This window comes from Medicago sativa, chromosome 5 (assembly GCF_051527215.1).
Source record: "Medicago sativa cultivar Bolivia chromosome 5, Bolivia_mono, whole genome shotgun sequence".
In the NCBI taxonomy this organism is placed as follows: Eukaryota; Viridiplantae; Streptophyta; class Magnoliopsida; order Fabales; family Fabaceae; genus Medicago; species Medicago sativa.
The window spans coordinates 23,188,154-23,209,803 of record NC_140753.1 but is presented as its reverse complement, the minus strand read 5'-3'; the positions used below and the strand labels follow the sequence as shown (position 1 = coordinate 23,209,803).

The 21,650-nt window shown below is 33.0% G+C and overlaps 1 pseudogene across 1 annotated transcript; it reads left to right on the top strand.

The window, feature by feature from the left end:
- The first annotated feature begins 531 nt into the window (after positions 1–531).
- Positions 532–21,064, top strand: LOC146921119 (phosphatidylinositol 3-kinase, root isoform-like; annotated as a pseudogene). The gene is made up of 13 exons (XR_015011112.1): positions 532–558; positions 1,234–1,347; positions 13,227–13,380; positions 13,496–13,653; positions 14,475–14,651; positions 15,399–15,546; positions 17,016–17,110; positions 17,427–17,618; positions 17,776–17,959; positions 18,167–18,289; positions 19,024–19,168; positions 19,269–19,315; positions 20,638–21,064. The product of XR_015011112.1 is annotated as a phosphatidylinositol 3-kinase, root isoform-like (transcript).
- Positions 21,065–21,650: the final 586 nt, after the last annotated feature.

The following is a 21,650-nucleotide window of genomic DNA, read 5'->3' as shown; positions in this document are numbered from 1 at the left end:
TCCATAAAACAGTAAGAGAAAGTAATGATTTCTTCGAACGACTATCTCATGAAGCGCGTTTTCTGCATAGTCCCAAAGAGTATCTTAGTCTTCCGCCTATTGCAGCTAACAAACTGATTTTATGTCTAAATTGGGAACATATATGTGATTCTTCACAATGGCTCTTTCAATGATCGATATGATGCTGCTGCTTCTTTGATTTCTCTTGTACTTGATAACAAACATAATGGGAAATTAATCATTGAACAAGGTGGCGTTGGTCCTTTGTTGAAACTTATCAAAGAAATTAAAAAAGAAGTGTTGCTAGAGCTGTTGGTATTTTACCTCAGAGCGTTAAGGTTATGATTCATGCTGGTCTTTTTCTGTTTTTGCAATAATTTTTAAAGAAGGTCCTATGAAAGTTCAAGATGTAATAAGATATAAGAAGATGCCCAGTGCAATTTAGCTGTCTTCCCCCTAAAATAAATGCGATTTTGCTTTCTTCTCCGTCAAGCCCACTACAATTTCGCCATCAATCTGCACTTGAAAACAATGGAAGGATTAGACACGAGGGGAAAGGTATTCTAGAGAAAGAAAAAAAAAAGTCATGTGAGTGGTTCAGCCTCTGTTAACTAGTCTTCGTTGAGTTAATAACTCTCTCTGCCGTTTTGAGAGTCAGCGGCGCTCCCTCCTCTCGCGGCTTAGGGTTTCCTAGATCCCCTAGAGCCGCCGCCTCCACTGCTTTGGTAGTGTTCCGTCAACATATCTGATGTTGTTTGGTTAGTGTAATAGACATCTTTCCTTGTTTTTTTCTTATCCTTTTGTTCTTGTAGTCTCCCTTTCATCTTTGGACCTTTTCTGTCACTGATGTTGTAGTTAATGTTTGTGCTTTTCGTTGCTCTTATAGTCTTGCCTCCACCCATACCTCCCTCCACCGGAATCTCTCCTCTTCAATTCGTTTTTGCTGTTTTGGGTAGAGTTTGTGTTGTCAACCTCCATTTTTAGATCTGAACCAAATAGTTTGTACCTTTAAACATCTTTATGATTAGCATCTAGATCTTTTATTAGTATCTATTTTCTGTTTTTTACCCCCTTTCAAAATCCGGATCTTTATCTAAAAGCTGAACCTTTAACCTCTTATGAAATCATAGGCTTGGTCTCTTCAAGTTGTCAATCAAAAAGCGGTAATAGCCACCTGATTTTATCGTTTTCAATGTATTTTGGGTTATTGCTTTGAGTTTATGATTTTAGCAGGTGAAAAGGTTTTATCTGTACAAGACTATCTTTCTCCTTGGCATGACCAGCAAAGGATCGGCTGTCGTTAACATGATCTCTTTTACCGTCGCTTTTACCGTCGAAGTAGCTCTGGTCTACCAACAACGGTGTCTGCTCTCCAGGGATATGCTGTTCTTAGTTTGTTTTGTAACACTTTTAGGGGGTGATGGTAGTATTGGTGGGATAATTTCTTTTTTAGACTTAAGTTTAGCTTTGATTTAGCTTGTTATGTTTCTTGGTTTGGTTCTGTGGTTTCTTCCTACCTTCATTCCTAGCTTGCAAAATTTACCGTGATTCTGTAGATGTATAAGTCAGGAGCTAATCTTGTGCTTTAGAGTTTTTATCTGTTTGATTCGGCAAAATTCTGTACTTTACCCCAATAGTGGGTAGTGATCTACACATGGTGTAATTTGTGTTGTAATGGCTTCTTGGATGAATGAAATATTTTTCGACAAAAAAAAAAAAACAATGGAAGAAATGGGAATGAAAATGAAGTTGAGAAGGAGATGGAGCCTGGAGGCAGCAATCGGATCTAGGTTGGAAAGTCTCTTAAATGCTATATTTATATAAACTCTACCTTTTATACAAGTGTGTGTTAGCTTTATTGTGTCCTAAAGGGTGAAAAAGCTGAGGAAATAAGGAATATTTCTTGTCCTAGGAGGGTACAATCAACATATAACCACAAGATTGTCATTTTCTACTGAAACCTTATTCGTTCTCTAGAAACAACTCATATCATTACTAATGTATTATCTTGTTCATCTTGTCTCGAGTACATTTCCAGGTGCCACATCTCCAAAATAGTCGTTAACTCTTACAATCAACTCCTGATACGATATCTTTCACCACAATTCACAACGGCTAAACAATGTCCATACAAAACAAAGAAGTGAAATATAATAAGAGCAATTAGTGTGAGTGTTGAATGGTGACTGCTTGTGAGTGGTTTCATCTTAGTATGAATCAGTTTGTGATTGCCTGACTGGCACAACCCCAAAATTTGGCTAAACGACCCGTAGATGAGTCTGAAGATCATCACTTAGACATTGGATTTCAGAAAATCGGCGCTCTTTCGAAAGCCTATAATTTATAGTATATAAATAAGTAATATATATTTTTAAAGTTAAGTCCAAATTAATAGTGTTTATCAAAAAAAATCTGCGAAGGTTAAAAAACAAGACATCAACTTTTGTCTAATTTGTAACACATTTTTTTTGTTGATCAACTTGTAACACATTTCTAATCATCATTAATACTACATCAATTTCAATGTAGTTTATGCTAAAATTGAAGTTAAATAAGTATAAGTTCTAGAAAATGAACAAATATTCAAGAATGGTGTCTATGTAAAAAGTTATGACCGAAACACCACATTATCTATACTAATTTCAAACTAGAGAAATGCTAGGGTCACACCCACTAACACTCTCTTTTAATACACCCAATCAAAATTAGCCATTTGTTTTACTTTTTTAATTCAATTAACTTGATACTTGTCCAACCAGTTTATAAACATTTGTTTTTTTTTTAATAACTTAGGCTCTGTTTGGTAAAATTAGCTGATAGCTGATAGCTTTTAGCTGATAAGTTAGCTGATAGCTTTTAGCTGATAAGCTAGTTGAAGTGTTTGGTAAAATTAGCTGATAGCTTTTGCTTTGAATAATAAGGGTAAATATGGAAAAAAAAATGAGAAACTAAAAGCTATAAGCTCAAAAGCTACTTGAAGTAGCTTCTGAAAAATAGCTTATAAGCTCCTGAAATAAGCTATAAGCTTGTTGTACCAAACAGAGCTAAAGTGTTACCAAACAGAGTTTTTTTTGTCAAATGAGCTTATAAGCTAAAAGCTAAGAGCTAAAAGCTCTTTTTTTGGGTTTACCAAACAGAGCTTAGTAAACACTTGGAGAGAGAAAGAGAAGAATAAAAAGAAGAGAGAGAAGAGTGTTAAGAAACAATCTGGGTCTTCAATTTCTATCTTCAAACTTGAAAGCTTAGGAACCCAAGATTAAAAGAGTCACATGTGTCTCTCTTATTCCAATTTCCCCGAAAAGCTGTGTGACCTTTCTCTCTTCTACCTGAAATGGTTTTGTTCATCGTCCATCCACTACGAGCATCATCATTTACCTGGTGTTTTGATCATGTGATTTGGAGCAAATTCATGCAAGTAATTTTTAACTAATGGAGTGAAATCTATCATCCCTGAATAATTACTTAGAAAAACCATTAAAATAACGAAAAGAATGGATCTCTAACTCCTGGTTTTAAAGAAAGTGATGAATTAAAAGAAAGTGAAGTCATCTTTTTGCAATTCAACAACAAAAGCACATTTAGATCAGGGGAGGAACAAGAGCGAAGGTGGACATTTGCCGGAGATCGGGAAATCCGCCGCGGAACAAAAAGATTGATGTTTGGTTGATTGTAGTTGAAGTTCAAATTCATCCTTCTGTATAAGAGTGCCGAAATTATTTTTATGATTTGTGAAATTTCATTAAAATTAAAGCAATTAAATTGAAGAAAAATTAGAAATGAACCTCGAATCATGCAATTGATCTATTATATGAATATATTTAGATCAAAAATTTTGTTTTGGGTTCTATTAATTTTTTTTTTTTTAACAGGGAATTCTGATTTTATGTTTCCAGATACAATGAAACTTGCTCCCTTTTTAGGTTTTCATCGGATTGTTCATTGGAATTCCAAGCTTTCAAGATTGAAGATGACTGCGTCATGTTCTCCACACTCTTGTCTCTCTTCTTTTTCTTCTTCTCTTTCTCTCTCTAACCGTTACTGATGTACTAAGTTATATAAAAAAAAAAAGGAAAATGCTAACAAGTGCCATAAGGGCATTGTTTAAGCATCTAAAAGTATCAATTTTTGCATTGGAAATTGTACGGTTATGACTTTAAAAAGTGTTTGACTTGTATTTTCAAGACATAGTTTCTTTTTTTGGGTTCCTTAAACAATGCTCTTAGGACACTTGTTAGCAAAACCCAAAAAAAAAAATGTTTAGAAACTAGTTGAACAAGTTTCAGGTTAATTGAATTAAAAAAGTGGAACACATCACTAATTTTTATTGGATGTGTTAAAAGAGAGTGTTAGTGGGTGTGACCCTAGCATCTCTCTTCAAACTATGACCAACAAAAAATTCACCAAACCACTTTTGCAAAGGGTGAGTAATCGAGTTACATAATGCATATTAACAATTAGGACAAATTTGATCAATTGTTTCACATATACAAGTAAGATATAGTTTATGGTAATCACATGTCTTGGGGTTCATTAATGTGCAATAAAGCAAAGTTCACGTATAAGAACATAACATGTTATTATGTAAACAATTACACGGTCACTTGAGACACGCACATGTTCAATTGACACTGCTGAATTTCATTTTGGTACATGCAGTACTCGTTTGGTTGCGTGGTGGGGAGCCGTAAACGTGAGTTTAAACTTCTTAAAAGTGAGTTTGCTAAAACATTGATGTTTGGGTAACTATTTTTAAAATTGAGTCTGGCATGTAAAAGCAATTCCAGTAGAAGCTGGTAATAGTAGCTTTTGGAAACACGGTGGGAATTGATTACAATTTATTTATTATTTTATGAATGAATGCTCTCTTTTTTTACATATTTATCCTTTCCTTTATCCCATTTCACTCAACAAATTATCTAGAATCTGCAATATAGTTTTTTTCCTGTAGATCATAAATTGCACTAAAACAATAAATCGCTAATTAAAAAAAATTGCTGATATATTTTATACGATTAAACCCAGTCTTATTTATTTTGACGTTGTACATGACAAAAGCCTACCTATTTATATTATGGATTTCTTAATAGTTTAAATTCACGTTTTTCATGGATGTTTTTATCATAGCAGCCCTTAATATATGATTTAAATAATTTATGAATAATTTTGTCAAAACAATTTTATAAATAACTAAATTTTTTTACAATTATAAAATATTAAATTTAATGATACAAATTAAATTTGAATAATTATATAAAATTGAAATGAAATCTAATTGTATTTGTAAATACTTATAATTATAATGAAACCCATTTTGGTAATTATACATTTAAAATCAATTTGGATTCAAACTATCCAAACAACATATATCGGTAGGAATCACTTTCATATTAATGTATCCAAACACAAATCAATTTCACTCAACTCACTTTTGATCAGAATCAATTCATTCGAAATCAATTCTATCAAAATCAATTTTTATCACAACAGAACCAAACACACACGTAAAGTGATAGATGCTCACTCAGGAGAAATACTCATTCTGTTCCCGTAGTTGATCCGTTCGAGTGACCATCACCGCTATGGTGTCTGCCTCAATGCTGTTGTTGGGTACCATATCGTCAGTTTTATTGGGCCCCACGAATGGCACCAACTGTACGTGCAATAATATCGACCTTGATAGCGATGTATTGAGCTAGGATCTGCGTTATATTGATTTGTGAAGGTGAAGGTGAAGGTGAAGATTTAGTGAATTAGTGTGTTCTGGAGGATGGTATTTATAGTGTGTGTTTGGTATAGCGGTGGGCAGAATTGATTTTGATAGAATTGAGTTTGAGTGGATTGATTTTGGTTAAAAGTGAGTTGGATGTGAATTGATTATGTTTGGATACACTTTACTAGAAGTGATTTTTATGAGTTGAAGTTGTTTGGATAGTTTGAATCAAAATTGATTTTGAATGTCTAATGACTAAATCATCCTTTTAATTAAAACTAAATATCTCATTCTTACTTAAAATAATTATTTAAAATTATCTAAAATCATAAATGGATTTTGATTGGTTCACAAATTTATTTAAAAATAATTTCATATTATAAGAGTTTTTTTTTTTAAAACAATTATGAGTTTTTTCATAAAAAAAAAATTGATCATTGAGTTATTTTTAATAACTCCCTCACGTCTCCCACTCCCCCTTCTTCATTTCTCCATGAGCTTCCATTTCTACCCACTATCCATTTCTATCTTTTTCTCCACCTCTCAATACTCTACATTTTCTTTTTCCATTTCCATCTTCTTCTAACCTTTCTTCCTCCCAATTTCACCATTTTTCTCTCATACCATTTCTCCATTACTCAACTCACCAATTAAGAACAGATCTCTCCAGCACTCATTACTATTTTCCTTTTCCATCTGTTTCATCTGCAAATCCAACAAAATTAGGATAAATCTGCAAAAATAAAGAAGAAAGATGTTCTTTTTGAGGAAGAAGAAGAAGAAAGATGTTTATTCATAGGATATTGGGGAAGAAAACATGGGTATATTGGTAACTACACATTTCATTCTAATCAAAACTGAGTTTCATAAAAGCAGAAGCTAGGAATTCCAGCTTTAGCTGTACCGGCGTTTTGGTCTCAAAACTGAGTTTGTTGGAAGTGATTTTCATTCACCCAAACAAGAAAAAAATCTGGAAAACCACGTTTGAAAAAGTAAACTCAGGTTTGGCAGCAGAAAACGCGATGCCAAACACATACATAGTGTTTCTCAATTCTCTTGAGGCGCAACAACCTTGGGACATATTTCGAATATTGGTCCCTAGACTCCCCTTTTCAAGGGAGTTGGCTAGTGATCCTCGTCCTCATCATCACAGCTGAGCCGCCTTGGTTTCCTCCTTATCTAATATAATTGTTAGTTGCGAGTAATCATTAGATATCTATATCTATAATTTTAATCAAAATTAAAATTTCATAAAACCATTGTTTGTAATTTATACGTATCACCACAAGAAAAAGAGCGGACAGGCGGACATGTAATGTCTGTCCGTACGATAGTTAGTAATGCGATTGATTTTGTAAAATAAAAAGGGTTAAATATGTTTTTGGTCCCTATAAATATACCAACTTTTCATTTTAGTCTCTCTAAAAATTATCTTCAACTTTTAGTCCCTATAAAGTCATTACTTTTGGTCCCTATTTTTAAGTAAATTTTTGTATTTTTTTAATGAAATTGTGCAGAAATGTATAGAATATTGTAAAAATCACTCCCAAAAAAATTTAGAATTTTTTAACAAAACATGAATTAAATATGGATTTTTTACCGTCAAAAGTATAAAAATTGATATTTGGTAAAAAAAATTCATTTTTTTTGGAGAGATCCTTATATTATAAATTTTTATGCAAAATTTTATTTAAAAATATGAATTCTACATATGAGTTTACTTTAAATGAGGGACAAAAAATAATGATTAAAAATTTTATTCTTTCAAAAAAAAAATTGAATGAAAATTTTATAGGGACTAAAAGTTGAAGAAATTTTTTAGAGGGACTAAAATAAAAAGTTGGTATATTTATAGAAAAAAAACATATCTAACCCAATAAAAAAATGTGATTGTTTTTTGTTTCCTAAAATATCAACCCTAAATTACGATAATAATAAATAGAAAAAACAGGAAGGGAGTGAAAAAGAAAATAGGTTCCCACGCTAGCCTTCACCGAAAGAGAAACCCTAAAGTTTGTGGGTAGCGTAGCGGCGCTCCACTTAGACCATTTACAATGGTCACCAACATTAAACACCCTTCAACACCCACTTTTTCAATTCCCAACACTCCACATCATCTTCTCTCTCTTAATTCAACACTCATTCAACTTTAACCTCTCCAATGGTTTTTTCATTCAACACTCTACCCCACCACTTTTTATTTATTATTCTTATATAAAAATCTCAAAACCAATCAGCAAGCAGCACCTTAAACACTCTGCCCGTGTTCTGCAAGCTCCATATTTAATCCAATCAAACTTGGACGCGTGGCAATTCTGAGACATTAATTTGTGTTGAACCGGTTCAACACTTCTCTCATCCATGTCATGCTTGCAGCACATTAAACACTCCCATTGCAGGCCTTTTTGTGTTGAATGTCAGATTCAACACAACCATTGCACATAGTCTTACATTGTGGCTCCAATGCCACCTACCATTGTCCAATAAAAGAATGACACGTGGGACCTTAGTTTTTTTTAAAAACAAAAAAGCTGTGAAAAATTTATGGTCAAAACCCTGATGAAAAAAACGCAAAGAAAAAAATAAAACAAGAACCCATTTTTTGGGATGGAAGTAGTGTTTTAAATTCGTCGACGGCGGCGGAGAAAAAAGCAGAAACGCAGGCTAGGAGGAGGAGAGGATGGGTGAAGAAGGCCAACGTACTCTCTCTCTCTCTTTTTCACACAGCTTTTCTGTTTATTTTTTATTTTTTTCAAAAGAAATTAAGAATCCACGTGTCAGCCTTTGATTGGGCAATTGTAGGTGACATTGGTAACGTGTTAAGTTGTACTTCGAGTTTGTGTGTTTGAGTTGAGTGTTCGGTCGGAGAGAGAACTTATGTACTTGTAATTAGTTTGACTTTTACAGATTTATCGTACATAGTTTCATTTTCTTTCTCTTAGATCGCGTTTTCTTTTCTCCTCTGTAACCTAACCTATCTAAGATCTAAGATTCTTTTTCTCCCCATCCAGATCTACAATAAAAAAAAAAAGCAGATCTACAATAAAAAAAAGTTTTTTCTATTTCTCTTCTTCTGACGATAGGCGAGTTATCCATGATAGAACGGAAAAAGGATTTTGTAGAACTATATTCTCCCCTTCCAGATCTACAAAAAAAAAAAAAAGGTTTTTCTCTTCTTCTTATTCTTCTGATAGAAGATATCACAAGATTATCCATGTCTTTCTTAATTTCTCTGGATTTTAATATTTTTAAATCATCTGGATAAAGCCGATTGCTTCTTCATCTGTTTTGTTTCACAAAATAAAAAAATTGCATAGTGATACTTGTTTTTTTTTTTTTTTTGCTCTCTCCGACATAAACCTTTTTTCCCTAATTGTTCTTTTGCTTGTTTCTATTGTCAAGCAACTTTTCTTACTTATGTTAATATTTGAATATTGTAATTTTTTTAATTGTTTAGCATACGAGTGATCAATAACTGTTTTGTTTTATCTTGTGTCAAGATCCATCAACTAGGACTTTGACTGGAGATGATAGGCAGCTCTTGTGGAAATTCCGCTTTTCTCTGGTGTTTGAGAAGAGAGATGTAACCAAATATTCTTTGTTATGCTGACTGGAGTGAAGTACAGGTTAGTTTATTGATATGTTTGAAGCTCTTGATGGATATTATTATATATGACTTTGGTTTGGGTTTTTCGATTTTTTTTCCATGATATATGCCTTTGGGTTTCTACTCATACATTGTTCTGCAAGAAATGTTGTAGAAAATATATAGAGAGGAACCTCTAACCATGGAAATATACATGGCATTTCCAAAATGTAATTAATCCTCATTCAGATGTACATATGAAAATTCATTTGACAGTTACCCCTTTCTACAATTCAATTCTTTTAAGCCATGAAAATCTGAACAACCACTTTAAAAGAAAATGTAAACGATCCAATATAGTGAAAATAAATCACGATGAGAGAACTGAGAGACTCGTCTATCTCACTGATAGCCTTTTTCTCTGAAAAGTGGCCTTTCACTTAGCCGTAGCGGCTCCTCCATACAGCGGATAGCCCTTTTATTTCAAATCTGGAAACACATCATATCTATTAGGGAGCCTACAACTTGTTGATAGCCCCTTTTGAAGTGTTTTTTTTTTTTTTTTAATTATGTATAGACGGGTTTTGGATCTTTATCATGGCATAGGATTGAGTGGAGGAGCCACGATTTTTCACTCTTAACACTATAAGCAGCTCAAAATTGCAAAGTACACCCTCCGGTCACTAATATAAGCAAAAATTCACTTTTTAGATACATTCAATTAATGATGTATGTTGTCTTAATTATATGTCACATACATCATTAATTGAACGTATCTAAAAAGTGGATTTTTGCTTATATTAGTGACCGGAGGGTGTATAAGCTTAGGCTTTGGGCATTAAAAGAAGCAGATGGGATATTCCCTACGTTTACCCCTCTAAAGAATGTGAATTTAAGTGATTGTTTTCTGAATTATTTTCAAATGACCATTCTGTACGCTGATGTGGCCTTGATAGTTGATTTGAACATCTTTAAGAATATGTCTATTATCCTTTTTCCTTCCTCTTGGATAATGTTTTTTTATTGCTTTTTGACATTCTACTTCTGGCAATTTTCGGTTTCATTTAGAAAATGAATTAAGCTTACACTGTATTTATATATATTACTTATTTGCTTTTTTATACAGTTTTATTATTTTTCAGTTTCTGTGGAAGATGTCTTTTCCTCTGCCTGTGTTTTTTTTTATCTTTCTCTTGGCAATAAAATTTAGTGAAGAAGATTGAATAAATTTTATTGTGTTATTCTACATTTTATGAAATTGGCATGTTACATTCTAGGCCAAATCTATTATTTCTCCGCAATTTGAAGTGATAATTTTCTACTGTTAGGGTTACTTGGACAATATCCTCCTAAGAGACCGACCATTGAAGTCTTTTCCCTGTTGATTTTGGTTTTATTCTTGGGCATGGAGATCCTAAGCCATTTCCACTGTCAATGAAGCTCTGCAAGGAAAAAGGTTTAAGCTATGGGTGGAGCTGAAAAGCAAACATCCCATTGGATGATTAACGTCAGATTCAACACTTTAATTGTGTGATTTGTGGGATAAATTCTGAGAAATTGATTGATCTTTTTGGAAGTCTTACTATCAAAGATGCCAAATTGCCAATGCACACTCAGGTCGCAGCCTTTGCAGTTGGTATACATGTACTTGCAACATTTTTCCACACGGGGAAATTTGTACACCTGTTTTCAGGTTTGTGCTTTATGCATCTTGAAAGAGCTGATGATGGAGAGCTTCAATATTACTTTACTTCAGTTGGTCCAGACTCTTCGGTTCATCATTGGGATTGTGCCTTCAGAGTCATCAATATCTAAACGTGCATTGCATCCTCTGTGCCTTTCTTTTAAAACAGCAATTGGTTGAACCTGTAAAATCATATTTAAGAAGGGGGATGATCTTCGCCAGGACCAGTTGGTATTCCTGCAAAACCTTCTTATATTCTGTGTTTGCTCGCAATTGGATTATCTGTTTACATGTGCAGTTGTGCAACAAAACACACACCTGCCTATGTGCTTTGACACACAAACTCTATCTCATGAATTTGGAGATGGATATTACGGAAGCACAAGTTTAGTTACATAAATATGAAGGCATGTTGGTTGTTCAAATGGTATCGTTAATGGATTAATTGCTAAAGTTACAATATCGTGACCTGCATTTAACGCCATACAATCTTCTATCAACTGGGCAAGATGAAGGCATACTGGAATTCATTCCATCCTATTCATTGATGCAGGTCGGGTCATTTTTTTAACACTTTTTCTTTATTAGTATGCAGTCACTGCTTTGTCTTTTTGTAACTTGGATTTTCTTGTATATTGTTATGTTTTAGTTTTAAGTGTTTTAGTTTCTTCTATATTGATATTTCTTGTCAAAGAACCTCGGTCTGCATGTCATGAATAATGATTTTTTTTACCCTCGTATTTCATATCTGCTTACTTTTGTAAATAATTTGAAATTATTAGTTGGAATTAATATTTATTCATTATCTTTAAGCATTTAACTTATCACTTACTGAAAATGTTAAAAACCTCTGGAATTTTTTAAACCAATGTTTTTCAAATGGACAGTTGATTAATGTATTAGCACAATTTTATTGGAGAAAGAGTTATGTTTAGCTGCTAGTATTTTTATGAAAGATTTTATTTTTATCATTTACTTATTTTATTTTATTTGGAGGGTGTTTACAAAATGATTCACGTTTCTTTTTCAAGAAAATAAAAAGAACCTCATACAATGAATACGAATGCATGTCAGTTGGTAGTTTCTTTTTGGGGTTGCTTTGATAATATTGGGTACTGAAGTTTATTAATTGCATATTTTAGCTGTATCCTCAACTCCCTTTTCCTCCCTTTATTGGACAATTATTTTGATGATCCATACATGATCATGTAGATTTTAGAATATTCAATCTTCCAGTTGCTTGACTAATATGTAACCTTCTGATGTCTAGATTTTATCAGAGCATCGCAGCATCATAAGCTATTTGCAGAATTTTCATCCCGATGATCATGGACCTTTTGGAATTACAGCCAACTGTCTTGAAACATTTATAAAAAGCTGTGCTGGCTACTCCGTTATCACATATATACTTGGCATTGGAGACAGGTGGGTGATTGTTAATTTTATTCATATTTTTTGCCTAATAGTGATGTTCATATTTTGTTTTGGTACTTCCTATTTTGTATTGGTAATGTGATGCTGTGCCATTTGCACAGTTGCACCAATATCTTCCAAGGCCCCCACACCTTGTAAAATGGTGGTGGCGTTGGTTGTTTTGATTGGGTAGATTTGGACCAGGGATATAGTCAACCAGAAAATGGGGGAGTTTGTCTTTTTGGTGTTGAAATTTAAGATACCTTGTGTTATAATCAATAAGAAATTTCTACAGTCAGGATTTGAATAGTTTCTGATGTGTCGTCATAAAATTTTTTGCTCTGTTTAGTTCAGTGATTTGAACATCTTTATGAATATGTCTATCCTTTTCCCTTACTCTTGGATAGGGCTGTCTTCATTGCTTTTTGGCAATCTACCAATTTTCTCAGTTTCCTTTAGAAAATGAATTATGGTTACTGACTGTGTTTATATCTTATATGTTTCTTCTTTGATTTTCTATTTACCTGTTTTACTTTTTTTAAGCTTCTGAGGAAAATGTCTATTTCTCTGTTGGTGTTGTTTCTATTTTTCTCTTGGTAATAAGATTTGACTAAAAATAGATACATAAACTTAGTTTGGTAATGTCAAAATCTTCACTCAATAAGTTTCTATTGTGATAGTTCATTTATCTTGAAGTTTCTATTGGACATTTTTTGTCCATCAATGAATTAAAGCAAGAATTGTAACTTCATGAAATCATGTGTCGTTTAATATTTTTTTTTTAAATACTATACAATTTTTGAAGTGTAATTTTTGTAATCTTGTGTGAACAGGTTTGGGATCTTTCTCATGGTGAAGGATTGATTGGAGGAGCCACAATTCTACTCTTTTAACAACAAAAAACAGCTCAAGACTGGGAAGCAAAAGCTTAGACTTTGGGGTGGAAAAGAAGCAGATGGAGCATTCTCTACCTCTACACCTGGAAAGGTTAATAATGTGCATTTTTAAGTGATTGTATTCATAGGCATTACATTTTGTTTTATGTTTAATTTTATGAAACCTTTTTAAATCAGCATATGATACTCTGATGTGTTCTCGTTAGGTCCCTAGGCATGAACATGGGGAGTTGGAGCGTTTGGAAAAGCTTTTGAATAAGTATGAGCGAGGCCAAATTCAATGAGTGGACTGGCTAGATCGCCTCACATTCAAAACTATGTGGTTGTGGACTTCTGTAGCTTTGAGCATCGAGTTGTTTTCCAGGTATTCTTACCTCTTAGTTGTGACACTTCCTAAAAGGACTTGTCTGACAGTAATGACCATGTTACCCTGGTCAAAGACTGAAAAATCATAATATATATTTTTTTAAATGTTCACATGACTTACTTACCTCATCTCCCTATAATATATTTACTTATGTGTCTTAGTGGACAAGTGCTTTATCAGTGACCACTATCATATAGATTTAAAACCCAATGTATTCTGCCTTTATGCGGTCTATCAAATAGTAGTGTATTTCGTTTTTCTAAATTTCTGAAGAACTTCAATTTATATTTTCTTTCAGTTTTCTACTCTGCTTACAAAATACTGCATCACTTAGGTGCTTCCAAAATCATTGTTGAGACTAATTGCTATACTGCAGTGACATAGCTAAATAAATTGTGTGCAGTTTATATGTATAATGGAAAAAATTATGTTGTACGGCCAATCTTGAAGCTGTTCTCCTATTATTATTTTTCACAGCGGTGTATGATATACTCCCACATCAAACTCACCAGTATGTAGGATCTCCATATCTAGTTTACCTATTCAAATGTAATTCAAATGCGTGTGGGATCCCTTGAATGCAACCTTAAGCATCCTACATTTCTAAGAATATTAACATTCCATGCATAGACCATCACAGTTATTGAGGTATCCTATCCTACATAACATACTGGTGTCTAGATGCCCCATTTACCAAACAACCCCTGAAGTTATTGGTACTGATGTTTTTGTTTATTTGTTTTCCTTTGTCAATAGTATAATCAATTCTAATATAGATCCTACACATTCATTAACTCATATCTGTTAAAAAAATATAGGAATCTGGTACCAATTTTTTGTTGCCATCTCCTATAGCTTCAACCAATGATATTGTTATTGTCTGGGACCCAGAAATGGGAAAAATTAATCCCTCTGAGCACAAACAGTTAAAGTTGGCCAGGAGTTTAACCCGTGGTGTCATACAGAGATCTGAAGCCAAGCTCAAATGAGAGAAAGTAAGCTTAAACTTCCACGTCCATATATGGTTTCCCTAGTATATCTATGATCAGAGTAATGTTGCAAAGAATTTACCTTACAGTGCTTCAAATGGTTAAATTGTTAAGTTGCATATCATAAACTATGAAGTAAACACAATTAACATTCAAATCAAGTTTCATTTCCACTTATGAAACTGGATTGTGATCTTGCTTCGTAGATTGCCACAATTCTGATTCCAGTTGGTTAAATTATCAAACTAAATGATTTTAGATTTAACCGGTATTTTTTTAAGTTTCTAAACTGCATGTATACTTTTAATAAAACATTGTCATGATTTATATCTCGAGTTTTTAAGTTTTTTTGTATTCTTCTTTTCTCTTTGAATTTTGATAATTCATTTGCATTACTTTATCTAAAAAAAAAATATATCTGGAGTTTAGCATTGCACAGCATATAATCTATTGGTCAGTAATTTTTGAATTGATTTAGACCCTGTATTAATGAAAATTTAATAGGCCATCAAAATGCCAAATAAAATATTGTGACCGTTTCTTCATTTGTCTTAGTTGCAAAAACCAGAAAAGTGATTGTTGTTACCCGCTCTCTTTCCGACACAAACCTTTTTCCCCTAATTGTTTTTTGCTTTGATCCATTGTCGAGCAACTTTTCTTATGTTAATATTTTAATAATGCACTTTTTTAATTATGTTTAGCATATAAATATAAACTATCATTTAACTGTTTTGTTTACTCTTTTATGTCAAGGTCCATTCAAAGAATATTGAAGTATCCTCCAACAAGGACTTTGAGTGGAGATGATAGGCAGCGCTTGTGGAAATTCCGTTTTTCTTTGATGTCTGAGAAGAGGGCTCTAACAAAATTTCTTCGTTGTGTTGAATGGAGTGATGTACAGGTGAGTCTATTGTCATGTTTTTGAAGTTATTAATAGATATTATGATATATCGCTTTGGGTTTTTCAATTTTTTTTTTTACCAAATCCTGAAGTATTGCTTCCTACATCCTGTCTTATTCATCAATGGGAAAAACTGTTATTTAGTGAAATAAATTATGCATTGGCCTATGTTTTATAAATGAATTGGAAATCCTAGTGCATCATCTTAGTCGGTGGGTGGATTAATCAGGGAGTTAGTAAGGAGAAATTAGGCATGTTGCCTGTAGATAAATAAGAGGATTTAAAATGAAGGGTCTCTTATCAATTGTCATAATGTTGGGTTCTTTCGGCATTAGGGGTAGCAGATCGTCAAAGCTCTGCAGCATTGTAAGTTGTTGTAATCAGGGAACTTTCCTCTGTTTTCTTTTAATAAGATACCAGTTCCTATCAACATCCTTCATCACGAGTCAAATCTTATCTTAATATATATAAATGTTAGACAGTCTCCAATCAATCCTGTCTAACCCTAATCCCGCCCTTTTTGGCGGGTCTAAATAATTTTTTTGAAAAAAAAGGTTTGCTGGGAATTGAACCGCCTACCAATAACAACACCTTAGAGCTTTTACCACTAGACCACTAACATTTTTATTGAAATATTGTTGCTTCTAAAATGGATATGTAATCCTAAATGCCTCTTTTTAAGCTACTAAGACTCATTTTTATTGTGTTTATTTCCATGTTTGATTACTTTCACATAATTTAATTTATGACTTTGATTCCATATTCAATTTTGTTGATGCAAACTAGTGTTTTTAATTTGCTTTTTTGAGATTTTGCATTTCGACCACTCTCTATCATCACTTAGTTTGATTGTTTCTATGACTTTAAATGTAACTCTAAAATTAATAATTGAGTAATGATATTTTGACAACCATTTGATTACAACTTTTGTGACAACTTTACTTTTCTTTCTCATTGGTCAAAAACAATAGAGAGAGAAAAAGGAAGAGAGATGATAAGTACATCATGTGAGTATGGGAGAGAAAGTTGTACAAAAGTTGTCATAAGATGGTTGTACAAATATCATTTCTCTTAATAATTTAGCCATTTTGATACTTACATATGAAACTCAACAAAACCCGTACATCGTACGGGTTAGAGTCTAGTTTATTTTCCAAAGAGTTTCTACTCTTGTAGTGTCTGACCTTCTGTTCTACAGGAGATGTTGTGGAGAGTATATAGAAAGGAACCCTTCTAACCATTTGCTTATAAACATGAATTTAAGGCATTGCCTGGTATCTTTTTTGGGATTTCATATAATCAAATGCTTTTATTTCCTATAACGGGAAAAGACTTTTCCATTTGTTGTTCATTGAATTTTTTTGTTTCTTGAATAATTTTGTTGTTATCTCTCTTTGGTTTTCTCCATATTCTTTAGTTCTTATTACTCAATAACAGCTGTAGAAATTTCAATACTGGTTTCATAACAGGAAGCAAAACAAGCACTAGAATTGACGGGAAGTGGGAAATGATTGACGTTTGTGATGCACTGGAACTTTTGTCTCCAGTTTTTGAAAGTGAAGAGGTAATTACGGAGTAGAAATATTTTGGGAAACTGTACCAGTGTGGGTGTAGGTCTTTTATTTATTTATAGTCAGTAAGTTAGGCTAGTAGTGCAATATAGTGCAGAAGACATCAACACCTTCCACACATCAATCATTATCATAATTTTCTCTGCAAATCAATCACATGTGTAATACATTTTACTCAGCAGACATATAGAGAAGCAGGTTTCTTTTCAATTTTTCTACATATAGTCTTAAATATAAATGCTGAAAAAGATCATTTGATAGACAAGAGCGAAAATTATGTAACCTGGCTTATGTACTTTCACTTCTCAGATGGGAGCTGGTGCGAACGGAGAGGAAGATGGATTTAAACGTTGGAAGAGTTTAGTACGGCAGACAGAATTAACTGCTCAGTTGTGTTCAATCACTAGAGATGTCAGGAATGTCCGAGGTAATACACAGAAGAAGATTGAAAAGCTTAGACAGCTACTTTCTGGTCTTAGTGAACTTACCTACTTTGACAAGGTATTGGTCTAAGATGATGTTGTGGAGCCATTTATTGTTTATCTTCTTTTATTTTCCTAGCTTAAATGAATGATACATCTGGAAACTATTTAACTTCAACAATTACATGTCATGAATTTTTTAGAAAGTTTCTAAGACGTATACTTATTGATGCTAGGTTTCTTCTGTAGCCAATACGATCACCTCTGACACCAAATGTGCTCATCACTGGGATTGTGCCCTCAGAGTCATCAATAATTAAAAGTGCACTGCATCCTTTGCGCCTTACTTTTAAAACAGCAAATGGCGGAACCTGTAAAATCATATTTAAGAAGGGGGATGATCTTCGCCAGGACCAGTTGGTATTCCTGCAAAACCTTCTTCTTATATTCTTTATGTATGCTTGCAATTGGATATCTGTCTACATGTGTGTAGTGGTGCACCAAAACACATACCTGCCCATGTGCTTTGACAAACACACACACACACACACACTCTATCTCATGAATTTGGAGATAGATGTTCAGGAAACACGAGTTTAGTTTACATAAATATTTGTCTTTTTGTAGGTTACTCAAATGGTATCGTTAATGGATCGATTGCTAAAGTTAGAAAATCTTGACCTGCATTTAACGCCATACAAGGTTCTAGCAACTGGGCAAGAATTCATTCCATCCTGTTCGTTGGCACAGGTAGAGTCATTTTGTTAACACTTTTTCTTTATTAGTATGCAGTCACTGCTTTGTCTTATTGTAACTTGGATTTTCTTCTATTTTGATATTTCTTGTCAAAGACTTGGTTTTTATTGTTACTGTATAAATTTTTTATTGTTATTGTATAAATTGAATGTGAAATAATTGATATAACTTTGATAACTTTCAACGGCTTAGAAGCTGATATCTCGATCTGCGTGTCAAGATTAATGATTTTGATTTTTTACCTTCATTTCATATCTGCTTACAAGCTGATATCTCGATCTGTGTGTCAACATTAATGATTTTGATTTTTTACCTTCATTTCATATCTGCTTACTTTTGTAAACCAGTATTTTTCAATTGGACAATTGATTAATGTATTAGCACAATTTTATTGGAGAAAGTTTTATGTTTAGATGCTAGTATTGTTATGAAATATTTTATATTTATCTTTTGCTTTTTTATTTAGAGGGTGTTTACAAAATGTTTCCCATTTCTTTTTCAAGAAAAGATAAAGAGCCTCATTGAATACAAATGCATGCCAGTTGCTTTGTTAATATTGGGTACTGAAGTTTATTAATTGCATATTGTAGTTGTATCCTCATCTCTCTTTTCTTCCCTTTATTGGACAATTATTTTGATGATCCATACATGATCACGTTGATCGCAGCATATTCAATCTTCCAGTTGCTTGACTATTATGTAATTCTCTCATGTCTTTATTTTATCAGAGGATCGCAGCATCATAAGCTATTTGCAGAATTTTCATCCCGATGATCATGGACCTTTTGGAATTACAGCCAACTGTCTTGAAATGTTTATACTAAGCTGTGCTGGCTACTCCATTATCACTTATATACTTGGTATTGGAAGCAGGTAGGTGACTGTTAATTTTATTCATATTTTGTCTAATAGTTATTTTGTTTTGATACTTGTTATTTTGTGTTGGTAATGTGATGCTGTTTCACTTGCGCAGTTGCACCAATATCTGTTGGGTTTCATTGCGCTATTGTGATTTACCTGGTAAGCTCTAGTTACATTCAGTATACAAATATAATGTTGATCAGTTTCATCTTTTTTCTGGCAATTGTGTGGCATGACTTCAAACTTCAAATTAAAATGTAATCACTGCTTGCCCTTGCTTTTCGAAAACGAGGTCACTATCGGAACATAATAGTACTATGCATTTTTCATTCCTATTTGATTTGATCTACAACATTTTATATTTTTTATTGGTGTTTTCTTAAATAGAATGTTTCCTTTTGAAAATGAATTATGCTTAGTGACTGTATATGTTATATGTTACTTCTTTCCTTTTTTAACTGTTTTACCTTTTTTTTTTCCACTTTCTCTGTTTGCTTAAAAATAGATACATAAACTTGGTTTGGTAAAATTAAAATCTTCACTCTGTACTTTTAAGAAAAATTATCTCAACCGTTAGTTTTTCTCTAACCTGGTAAGCTCTAATTACATTCAGTATACAAACATAATTTTGATAGATTTCATATCTCTGTTTTTCTCACCTTATTCTTAAGTTCTGTCACTAGATAACAGCTGAAATAGAAAATCAAAGTATCATAAGAATACTTTTACTGATTTGAGAATCAGTGCCAAAATTTTAAACATAATTTCTATATTTCAGAGTCATAGTATAAACTTAAATCAAACAAAACTGGTCATATAAAACCTTAAACCCAACAGATCTGGGATCTCAGAAATAGTTACCCAAATTTACATAAGATTGTAATACTTTTCTTTAGAAAATAAACTACTTGGAGTTTCCAAGCCCCACCTTAAACCCAAAGCCGTAGTCCTTAACATTGAAAAGTGCCTTTGCTTGGACTGTCCTGGTTGCAATGGTAGCAGAAAGAATGCCATCAGAACTGGCACATAATTTCTGTGTGAATTTTTCTTCTTTTATATGAAGTCCAAAAGTAGTGACAGTGCTACTGTGAGCCTCACTGTGTTAGATCTTACAATCAAAATCAAGGCCTGCATGAATTTCCCAGAGAGATCTAAATATCATAGAATCTGGTTTCCTGCAACAAAACACAATTTTAAAGTCAGTCTTATCTGCAATATGAGCTGCATTTCCTTATAAAACTCATATGCTATCAATTACTTGATCCCAAACATAACTACTATAAAAAATATCTTAAGAAATGTATAGGAAAGTATAATTTATCAAGAGTTAGATTTGGAAAAAGAATGCAGGTACTTTGAGAACAATTAAATAGTAAAAAGATAAAGCATTAATGTTACAGTTGAATAAATTAAAGCACCCTAGTGTAATTTTGCTCATAAATTAAGGTGGTGTTTGATTTCTTACATTGCAAATGATGCAGTCACTAGTCCTTTCTTATGGAACAACAGTGAACCTGTTAATCCATAAGCCGGCGTACCGAAGCATAAACCAAGGTTCAACTTGAAATATTGTGATACAGCTACTCCTCCCATAAGTTGAACCGTATGATATGTGCTATCATACGAGGCACCTGCAACAAAATTGATCGGGATCGGCTCGAATCGAGTTTGATTCAGCTTCCATAAGTTGAATGCGTATGGAAAGGGGACCTCTTGATTGATAAGTTTGTATTGCAATCCAATTCCCAATGTACCCTTTATAAAGAATATTAGTGTTAGTTTGTTGTATTATAATTAATTAATTATAGATTATTATTTAATTAACTAAGTGACTTACATCATCCTGATCACCTTGGATATGAACATTGAAATAGTAAGGCTTGAATTTGTTACAAGCGAGTTCAATTCCATACTGAGGTGCAAATCCACCATAGGACTGCATATATATCCATATTTAAAATAATCAAATGAGAAGAGACAAAAATTAATTTAATATAATTTCTGTGCCCTCCTATTTCTCCTTAAAAATTCATACACAAAATTAATAGTTATTTTCTTTATAGTATCACACCCTGGTTTAACCTTCACGTATGAATGTCCTATAATGTAAGCTATTCCAGCAAATAAGTTGATGAAGAGGAATGCAAATTACTACCCTCATTAGGTAAATGGCATTATTGGCAGTGAAACGGCATTATTCAGCCTTACAAATGATGAATTCAAAGTGTAAGCAATCAAGTCATCATTGTCGCCACCTTCATTCAAAGTTAGTCAACACCCCTATTCATTCTCATACATTTTGCAACATCGCAAGTATTTTAATTTTTAGCAGGCATATTAATTATGGAAGCTGAATAGGGGTGGCAGGCATATTAATTATGGAAGCTGAATAGGGGTGTTGACTAAAAAGTTTTGAGGCAAATTAATTTTTAGCAGGCATATTTAAAATAATCAATAACAAGTATTAAACAAGTAATCACCCCGCAATGTGAGA